Here is a 10,217-nt window from a genome sequence, read left to right as displayed (position 1 = left end):
GAGGTCTTGACCTCCAGCCCACTGGGAAGACACCAATCCAAAATATGAGTCTGGGTGAAGCCGTGCGGAGCGCCTTTAACAAGCACTGCTCTGCTTGTGGCTGGGGTGCGACCACAGCCCCTCCTGGGAGGCTGCCCCGGCCAAGGGTGCCCGAGCCAGAGCTGCAGGCTCCATGGGGCAGCCAGGGCCAAAGGGAAGGGTGGCCTTGGCAGAGGGACTGTGTGGGCAAAGGTCCCGTGGCAGAGACAGAGAGAAGGCCACGGGGTCAAGGCACAGGGAGCGAAGGCCTGAGCGGGCCCGGAAGACAGGGGGTCAGAGGCAGGAGGAGCTGGTGTGGGGGAGGGGGGATTGCCAAGTAAAATACAGAATGCCCAGTTAATTTTAAATTTCAAATAGGGGCGGCCCGGTGGCTCAGCAGTTTAGCGCCGCCATCAGCATGGGGCGTGATCCTGGAGACCTGGGATCGAGTCCCGTGTCGGGCTCCCTGCATGAAGCCTGCTTCTCCCTCTGCCTGTGTCTCTGCCTCTCTCTCTCTGTCTGTCATGAGTGGATGAATAAAATCTTTAAAATATGGGATCCCTGGGTGGCGCAGCAGTTTAGCGCCTGCCTTTGGCCCAGGGCGCGATCCTGGAGACCCGAATCGAATCCCACGTCGGGCTCCCGGTGCATGGAGCCTGCTTCTCCCTCTGCCTATGTCTCTGGCTCTCTCTCTCTCACTGTGTGCCTATCATAAATCAATAAAAAAAATAAAGTTGTTTAAAAAAAATAAAAAAAATAAAAAATCTTTAAAATAAATAAATAAATAAATAAATAAATAAATAAATAAATAAATAAATTTCAAATAAATGATGATTCCTTCTTTTGTGCCCCCAAATTGCATGGGACATACTAGAAAAATATTGGTGTGTGAAATTCAGATTTAATTAGATGTCACGTATTCTTACTTGGTACACCTGGGCAGCTTGAGAGCACCCACCCAGCTGCAGTGTGAGCCTGGGCCCGAATCTTGCCCCTGCCTGAGAGGCCCTGCTGGGTACACACAGACAGAGCTGACCTCCTTCCTGACCCTCCCATGCCCATGCTGCAAGGTCCTTTCCTGGAAGTGACCGAGGGGCCTGCGTCCAGCCAGTCGGCCCCCTTGCAGGAGGGAATATGTGACTGACCTTGGTTACTGGAGGCCTGGGTGCTACTGTCCTCGGTAGGCTCCATGCCCCCAGCCCCCTGCCCAGGCTCACTGGGTGGCTGCGGGGCTGCTCAGACCCCGCCTGGCCAGGCCGAAGGTGGAGGCCACTGGCTCCCCCGAAGCAGGTGATTAACATCTACTTTTAGAGCCAAAGGGGATTGATTATCAATAGTGCGGCCGCCAGTTATGGGAAGGGTACTAGGGGTGTTAATCTGCTCAAGGTTGGGAAACTGGTTTCTTGCTGTCTGGAGACGGAAGGAACCTCCCCTTCTGTCTCAGGAGGGACACAGTGACCAAATTGATGGCAGCCACAGAAGCTCGTTGTACACTCAGTGGCTTCTAGCCCCTGGCTTGAGAGGAAGTGGGGGCCTGCTGGGGACGGGGTGGGGGTGGCCTGCTCCGGAATCACTCCTTTCCCCAGCTCCTCCACCCCCCTGGGCCGGCAGAGGGGGTAGCCCAAGGCGAGGAAGTGTCCCCCACCCCACCAAAGCTCCGGGGCTCCCCTCCCAGACCCGGCACCTGGCCTCCAGGCATCCACCCACATGGGTGGGCGTCCCCCCAACCTCTCTCTCCTGCAGGATTCCATGACATCATCCAGGCCAGCCTGGGGGGACTGGGCTCTGGAAACTACAGGTTGGGGCAGGCAGGTGGCCAGGGCAGGCTGGGATGGAGAGGCCAGCCCTGCTTCCTGTGTGCACCCAGGCGCAACCTGGGCAATAGATGCAGTAAGTGCTTAGATCTCAATAATCAAAGAATAATCAATGGGTCTTTAATTTCCATACAATAACTGTCTTATTAAATCTAAATTTAATGTGCTTCTAGCATCCTTAATTTAAAGCGTTACTGCGCCCACCATCTGCTCCACTAACTACAAATGCAGGGAACACATGACTCAGAGCAGCACAAAAGCAAGGTGCTGGGACTCACATGCACAGCTGTGGCTCCCGTCGCACACACCCCCCCCCACCGCCCCCAAGGCTGGCCCAGGGCGTGCACTCAGTCTCCCGCGCGTGTTCTCTCTCTCTCTCTCTCTCTCTCTCTCTCTCTCTCTCTCTCTCTCTCTCGGAGCACAACCCCAGAGCCAGCCGGGGAATCTGATGGGAGACAGGGCCACAGGAGATCCCCTTTTTCTTTTTTCTCTTTCCAGGGCTGGCCCCCCGCCCCCGCCCCGGGGCCGGTCATGCTGGCTCTGGGTGCCCCATCTTTGTCCTGGCGGTGTCCCTCAGCCCCCGCTCCACCCCACCCCCCCCCAGCAGGAAGCCAGGAAGCCTGTCCTGCTCCCCGCACCCCCGCCCCTCGACCGCTGCCCAGGGCACCGTGGACCCTCTGCTACCTCTGTCCCTGGACAGGTGCCAGGGTGTCTAGCCCCCTCAGGTGACCCTCATGACACCCTACCCCGGACATGAGATGCAGGGAAGCCTGTGGCTAGGGGCTGCTCACGGGACCCTTTTGCAAGGGGGACAAGATGGTGACAGGCCTGGCCGGCGGGGTGGGGGGAGGGGGGACTAGAGCACCTTCCTCCCGGTTGGGAGGGGCGGGGCGGGTTCACCAGTGGATGGCTGACCTTGGGGGGGTGGGAGGCATGTGGGGACAGCCTGGGGGGCATTGGGATTGGGAGACTACTGGCTCTTTGATCCCTTCCCTGGGCCTGCTAGATGGCTGCCTCTCTGGCCTTGTCCCTTGTCCCTTCCTGTCCCTTCTCCCAGTGTCTGGAAGTTGCCCTGGAAGCCCCTCCTGACCCAGGTCACCCCTGGTCTGGAAGGAGTCAGGAAGCCCCTTCTGGGACCAGCGATCCCAAGCTGGCTCTGTGCCCCACCGTGCCTCCCTCTTGTGCCCCTGGTCAGCCTGGCTCCACCCTGCAGCTAACAGCGTCCCCTGCCCCTGTCACCTGCCCTTCTTTTTTTTTTTAAAGATTTATTTATTTATTTATTTATGATAGACACAGAGAGAGAAAGAGAGGCAGAGACACAGGAGGAGGAAGAAGCAGGCTCCATGCGGGGAGCCTGATGAGGGACTCGATCCCGGGACTCCAGGATCGCGCCCTGGGCCAAAGGCAGGCGCCAAACCGCTGAGCCACCCAGGGATCCCTCACCTGTCCTTCTGAGAGCCAGGCCTTTGTGTCTCCGCTGCCCGCTTGAGGAAATTCAGCCACCTCTGGCAGGGCTGGGCTATCTATCCTGGAGATCAGTCACAGACACGGGCTCAGCCACACCACATCCCCGCTGGGGCCCTGCCCTCCTGCACCTGTCTGCTCTCAGTGCTCAGAGCCCCGCGGCTGGCCAGATCCCACCTGCAAGCCCATACTGGTGAGGGCACTCTGCCTGCCACGAGGGGCTCCTGGCTTGGGACCCCTGCTTGGGACAGTGGCCGGTGGAGGGTGTTGCCTGGCCTGACTCAGCTCCACCACCCACTGGCCATAGGAGTTACTTTTTTAAATTGTGGCAAAATACACAAAAGATAAAATTTACACGTTTAACCATTATAAAGTGGTCAATTGTACATTCCTAACAATGCAGTGCAGCCAATGCCACTACCCAAGTTTAGAACGTCATCTCCCCCCAGAAGGAGGTTGTGTGTCCGTTTGGCAGCTGCTCCCCCAGTCTGGGTCCCCGCGCCACTGGTCTGCTTCCCTGTCTCGGGCATTTGGCACAAGTGAAGTCCCACGGTGCACGTCCTCGTGCACGTGGCTGCTTTCACTCAGCATCATGTCTTCCAGGTTCATCCATGTGGCCACGTGAATCAGCATCTCTCTCCTCTCTGGTTCTGAGCATTCCGTTGCGACGTGGACCCTGCGTGCTCATCCCCTCACCTGTAGATGCCCCTTGGGTGGTTTCTACCTCCCAGCCATCGCGACCAGGGCCATGGTGTGCGGGGGAGGACAGGGTTTTGCCTCAACATCCCCCTGGCAGTTCTTCGGGGTGTACAGGGCCCAGTGCCACCTCTGGGCCCCCTGGTGGCACCGTGAAGCAGGCCTGCAGCAGAGAGGTGTGAGCTGGGGGGTCCGTAGCCTCCGGTAACCCCACCTGTTGTATGGAAACTATCCCCTCTTTCCCATGGGGATGGCTGTCCGCACCAGGCTCCAAAGGTGACAGCCACGGTTTCTGAGCACACGCTATGCGCCAGCCACGTAGTTCGTGGCATGCGGTTGGTGCTCTATAAATACCAAATGGAGAGGCACTTTCCAATTTCCATGCCACCTGGACAAGGTAGAAACTGTTATTTCACAAAACCTCACAGAGGTTAAGTGACTTCAAAAGTCCCCCAGCCCGAGGGTGGAGCCGGGCTGCTCGCTGCCCGGGGCATCTGGCCAGAGGATGAAGCAGTTCCCATGCTGCTCTGCTCCCCACCGCACACCATGTGCCTTCGCCCAAGACACCTCGTGGGGACTAGCGCAGAGGTGTGGAGTATCTGGGGGAGGCCTGGCAACGTCCTGCCAGGGGCCCACACTGGCCCAGGCCTAGGCGGGGAGCCCCGGGCCATCCTCTGCTGGGTGGAGGTGACATGGGCACAGGACTCCTCTGTTGCAGGAATGGGGAGGAGGCCTGACCCAGTGGTCCAGGCCAGCCTCTGCTGGAGGGATCACCAGGAGAAGGCAGTTCAGAGGGGCACCTGCCTCCACATAGGGATGAAGGCTGAGGGTCAGACCCTTCACACTCCTGCCCTGAGCAAAAGAGAACAGAAGGGAGGCCACTGTGATCATGCTCCTGCAATGTGTGGCACACCTGATGGACACTGTCCCTCCTCCCTCCACAGCTTCCAGGTGGGAGCTACTGCTCCTGCACAGAGAAGGAGACTGAGGTTCAGAGTGGCCCAGCCAAGGCTCATGGAACATAAGCCCAGGGTCCTTCCCCATACGGCTTGTCCCCGCTTGACCCCGCTACTCTGGCTGCTGGGCCCAGCTTTCCCTGGATTCTTGTGCCAGCATCCCCCACTGGCATCCTTCTGTGGCTGAGCATATGCAGGCTGGGGAGCCTGGTTCTTGGCTGGCCTGAGCAGAACCTGTCCGCCAGCACCCATTGAACCTATACTCTGCACCGTGCAGCAGTGTGGACCCCATAAGCATGACTTCGGGGGGCCCAAGCTCTTGGAGGCAGCCAGATCCCATTTGATGGAGGGAAAAACCGAGGCCCAGAGGAGCTGTGTGCACGCCAAGGCCAAAGCCGGGAGAAAGGAGGGGGGCGGTGCTCCACACGGCCCATCCTGGTTGCTCTTAGGCCGCCTACCCACCCCCCCCCACCCCGCCACAGCCCCTCCCATGTGGGTTCCTGTACCCAGACGTGTCCTAGGAAAGTTCCACTCTGCGGAGTTGGCTTCCGCCTGGATCCCGGCCTGGGTCCTCCCCGTAATCGACCGCTTGTTAATCAAATTGATTTCCATCCCAAAGTCCTGCTGGCTGCCTGCATTCCAGGAGCGGTATTTTGAGCACAGACATATAATCAAACAGCAAAAAGCAGAGGGCACACAGGGCCTCCCTGCCAATCGAATAAAAGCTAAATGGCCTGAGCTTTCAGGCCTAATCACTGCTGGATTCCCACTCAGGGTGGGTCTCCCGCGAGTCCGTCCATCCGATCAAGGCTGGGCTCCTCCAAGCACTTTGGCACCGGGTCCTAACTTCCCTTCCAGCCGTGCCCGCCTTGCCAGTCCTGCACTGCTCATCTGAGGTGGCCTGATGCTCCCCTCCCAACCCAAGTCCAGCATCCCCTGCAGGAGGGGCTCCACCGTGTGGTCCTGGAGACGCTCATGGGCCAGCACTGGGCAGTGCATGACCTCCTGGTATGTCCCCTGGTACTGGAGTTCCCACAGGGGCTGAAGCCAGGGCACAAGTCAACTGTCCAGCCCAGGCTGGCTCTGGGGCTGCACGGAGCCTGGGCCCGGGAAGGTTCTGGAAGGAGTGCGTTCGGTCCCAAAGCCGGGTGGCTTCCCAGGGCCTGTGTGCAGACGAGGCCAGGCACCCCTGCAGCCAGGGCCCCAGCCCAGGGAGACCCTTTCCAGCCCATGCAGGGCCTCCAGGTGGTGAGTCCGGCTTTGCCCTCCACCCCTCCCCTCCACCCCTCCTCACTCATCAAGGAGCAGGTGGGGCTTCCTTTCACACCCACCTTGTTGGCAGGGAGAGAGGCAGCCACTCTGATCAGAGCCAGCCCAGAGCTCCTTTCTCAGGAATCTGTCCTGGCCCTGGGGCCATCCCTCTCCGCTCCAAGCTCCGCACCCTAGTCCCCTCTCCACGGGGCCCCAGTCCCCTGTCCCTGTGACCCCCGTGCCCTGCAGGACCCCACAGCTTTGCCCTGCCCATCAGCCCTCAGGTCCAAGGCCTGGTGCTGGGGGCAGGGGCTCCATGGGCTTCTGGGGGGTGGGGCTGGGTCTAGGGGCGGGGCATGGTGGGGTGTGGCTGCGTCTCCTGCGGGCCTCAGCCTCTGCTGGCCACAGGGCTACCCTGGGTTGTGGGTGACAACCCTGGGTGATGGCCTCCCCATGAGGGAGCTGGAGCTGGGAACCTTATGGGTGGGGGGGTGGGGGGGGCTCCTGCAGTGATGACGGGGGCCCTGCCCTAGCAGAGAGAGCTCTCTGGGGTTCCTGTATTTTGTACTGGATGCAGTGTCCCCCTTAAGGTTTCCCCTCAGACCACAATTACTCCCTACCGACCCTTGGCCCTTTCCAGAGCCCTGACCCCAGAAGCTGAAGCCAGAATTGGGGCAGACGCTCACAGGGGTTGCAGCTGACACAGGGCTGCTCACCTGGCCTGCAGCCCAGCCCACCCTCCATGGGAATCTTGCTCTGGCTTCTAAAGTGTCATTCAAGGCCCACCGCTGGTGACAAGAGTGGGTGCTCCACCCCCATGTGCGTAGCTGTGAGCTCCCTGCTTCTTTGGGGTTGTGGGGCTGCCATGCAGAGGCCTCTGCTGAGCCCTGCATCTGCAGGCTAACCCTGAGGGAACACAGATATTGCCCAGTGGGCTTGTCTGTTCACCCCCCATGGCTGCTTGGGTCAGATGCCGGCTCCTCAGGACCACAACCGCCTCCTCTCCGGGGACCTGACTGAGAAGCTGAGGGAGCCCCCAAGACCCCTGTTCCCAGCACCAGCTTCTGCAGGTTGGAGCCCCTCGGGGCAAGGGCTGTGTTAGGCCAGGCCACCTGCCCCTCACCTGCTCCTCACCTGCTCTGCTAGGCCCAGGGGTAGCCCCGGCAGGTGACTCCAGCTCTGGGCCCCTTGTGCCCCTCACAGGTATCCCCAGGTGAGCCACCTGGGCGCTCTGCCCTTCCTTAAAGAGCCCCGGGGTCACCCATGGGGACAGGCCAGGTGCCCTGTTCTTTCCCTCCTCAGAGGAAGGGCCGTGGGTCCCCTTGTGGCAGGGGCGAGGCATGGGCAGCCCTCGCCCCGGTCCGACACGTGAGGCTGTGGGAATGTACCACCTCTCTGTGGGCCCAGGCTGAGCCCCTCCAACCTGCCATCCTGGGGAGCCTCGCCCCTCAGCCCGGGTCACTGAGGTCAGTGCCGAGCAGGGATTGATTCAGATCCTGGCTCTACCATGGGGGAGACCCCGGATACTTAGGAGCCTCAATTTCCCTGCCTGAAAAATGGGGCTGGGACCAGGTGGCCTCACAGGGTTGTGTTGGGGCTTCCATGGGATCCTGCAGGGTCAGGCTGGCCCCCAGTGAGGCCTGAGCCAGAGTGCTGACTCCTGCTCACAGACCAGGGGTGCTCCTGCCTGCCCTCCTCACCCCCTGGGGGACCTATGTTGGATCTTGGCCCTGTCTGTGTTCTGTGGGTGGAGCAGTTCCCCACCAGAGGCGTAAGCACAGCCTTTCAGGCAGGTGGTGAGGCCTCGGGGGTCTCAGAGCCCAAAGGCCCCAGAGACCCTGCAGTCTGGAGGCCAAGGCCGAGGTCCAGAGAGGGGCAGAGACATGCCAGGGTCACAGCTCATGGCCTAGTCAGACCTCAAAGCTGGGACTCCTCCAGGCCAGAGTCCCTTCAGTGCAGCATCGCTGGAGGTCGAGGACATGGGGAGGGGTTCTGTCAATGGATGAAGGAATGGGACCGGTGAGCAGCCAGAGTCCCTGTTGGCAGGGAGGCTGGGAGCCATCATTCCTGGGTGGTGCAGGCTCCACAGGCTGCTCACTCCCTCAGGGCGGGAAATGCTCTCCTAGCCTTGAGCTGCATCCAGGCCTCCACGGGCCCAGAGGAAGGAGGGGGTCAGGAGACAGCCCAGGATGGAGACCCGGGCCCCTGGGGCCTGCAGAGGTCACGTTCCCCACCACTGCCTCATGGACTGTCCCTGGGGGCTGCCGCTAGGGGTGACCTTCCCTCTTGGCAAGGGCAGACTCCTATGACTGCTTCATTGGGGGCAAACTTCTGCCCCTGCCCTACTCCAGAAGGCTGGCCACTGCTGGAGCGGGGTGAGAGCCATAGAGTGGGATGCCCCGAGGGGTGGTGTGGCCCATCTGGGTGCCAGCATGGGCCCCCCTCTCCTGGAACCTCCATCCCGGGGAGGGCTGCCTCCTGAATCAGGTGCCCAGGGCTGCTGGGGGAGTGCTTTTCCAGGGCCTGCGTCACCACAGGGAGGCCAGAGGGACACACATGGCTGGCTCCTGGCCAGGGTCACTTCTGTCCCTAACTGGCAGAGTGGGGACACACCAGCCCATCCCTCACATACGGCGTTACTGAGGCAGGAGCCGGCTGGCCCCAGGCCATGCACCGAGCTCGGGGCACAGGGGCTCTGTCCCAGGTTGATTGGCCCTGTTTGAGGCCCTGATGGCCCACCCTGGAGGAACAGGCTGCCTTTCCTAGAAGCCGGAGCCTCTGCATGCCCCTGCCTCCAGGCAGTGCTAACCATCTCCCAGCCCCAATGTCTGCTGGAGTTAGTCAATTATGGGTCCCAGGGGGCTGGGAGCAGCTTCTGCTTAGCTGGACCTGCCTCCCTAGCATGGGGGGGCAGGGGGAGGTTTGTGAGGATGTCTGGATGAGACCCCTGGCGCTATCATTGTCAGGGCCACCGTGTTGCCCATTTGGGCTCCTCCACCCTCCCCACCGCCTCTCTCGGTTAGAAACCTACAGCTGAACCCGGTCCCTACGAGTGGGCCCAGGGAGTTCTGGCCGGGGGGCTAGGATCACAGCAGCCTTCCCACCCCTGGTCCACCCGGAACAGCTTCCCTTCACTGATGGAGGCTCCATCGAGGGGGTTACAGGGGAGGGACAGACCCAGGCCGGAGATCCCGTCCAGCCTCCCCTCGTGGCTGTGCTCCCACTGAAGGCACCTGATGCATCCCCACCTCCACCTTACAGGCTCCTGGGCCCCTCCCTACCTCAGCCCCATCCCTCAGTACAGGCCACAGACTCCCTAGGAGAGCCCAAGAAACACCCCCAGGGCCAATGGCATCGTGCCCCCTTGGATACAGGGGCAGCCGACCCTCTATAACCCCTACTGTCACCTCCTGCATGTCCACCATGTGCCCAGACACGTGGAGGCCTCCAGTGGCCAAAATATCTCAGAGCCAGGTGCACTGAAGACCCCATCCCTTCTCCCACCCTACCCCCCTTCCCAACCCAGTGCCCTAATCTACTGCCCACCTGTCCACCCTCCCCTTTCTTTCTGATGGAGATACCCCAGTGGTCCCTTGACAAGTGTCTGTGTCCACATCTAAGCAGACCCCCCTGCCCCAGCCCTCCTGGGGCCACCTGATGGCATGGACATAACAGAGCTGAGACTGACCTGCCCCAAGCCCCTACCCAAGATGAGTAGGGACTCTCTTCTAGCCAGGTTTTGCCAGCATGGCAGGGGGTGCCCAGTGCAGGGCCTCAGGCTCCCCCTCCAGGCAGGGACGGTGCCCATCCAGTGGGGGTTGTGAAGAACACACCACTGAAGGCTTGTCAATGATGAGTGATCGCCCCTGGCCCTCTCGCCTCCCTGCCCACCTCCTGCACTTCCTCCACAGGCTTAGAACCACCCCCACCCCAGGGGCTCAGACCCTTTATGCTGAGGACAAAGGGCTCCAGGGCAGAGCCTCTGGTCCTGCTGACGCTGCACCCTCCTCAAAGGGCA

Source organism: Vulpes vulpes, chromosome 2 (genome assembly GCF_048418805.1).
Source record: "Vulpes vulpes isolate BD-2025 chromosome 2, VulVul3, whole genome shotgun sequence".
NCBI classification, from domain to species: Eukaryota; Metazoa; Chordata; class Mammalia; order Carnivora; family Canidae; genus Vulpes; species Vulpes vulpes.
The sequence above is the reverse complement of the archived record's forward strand: the minus strand, read 5'-3'. Positions refer to the sequence as shown.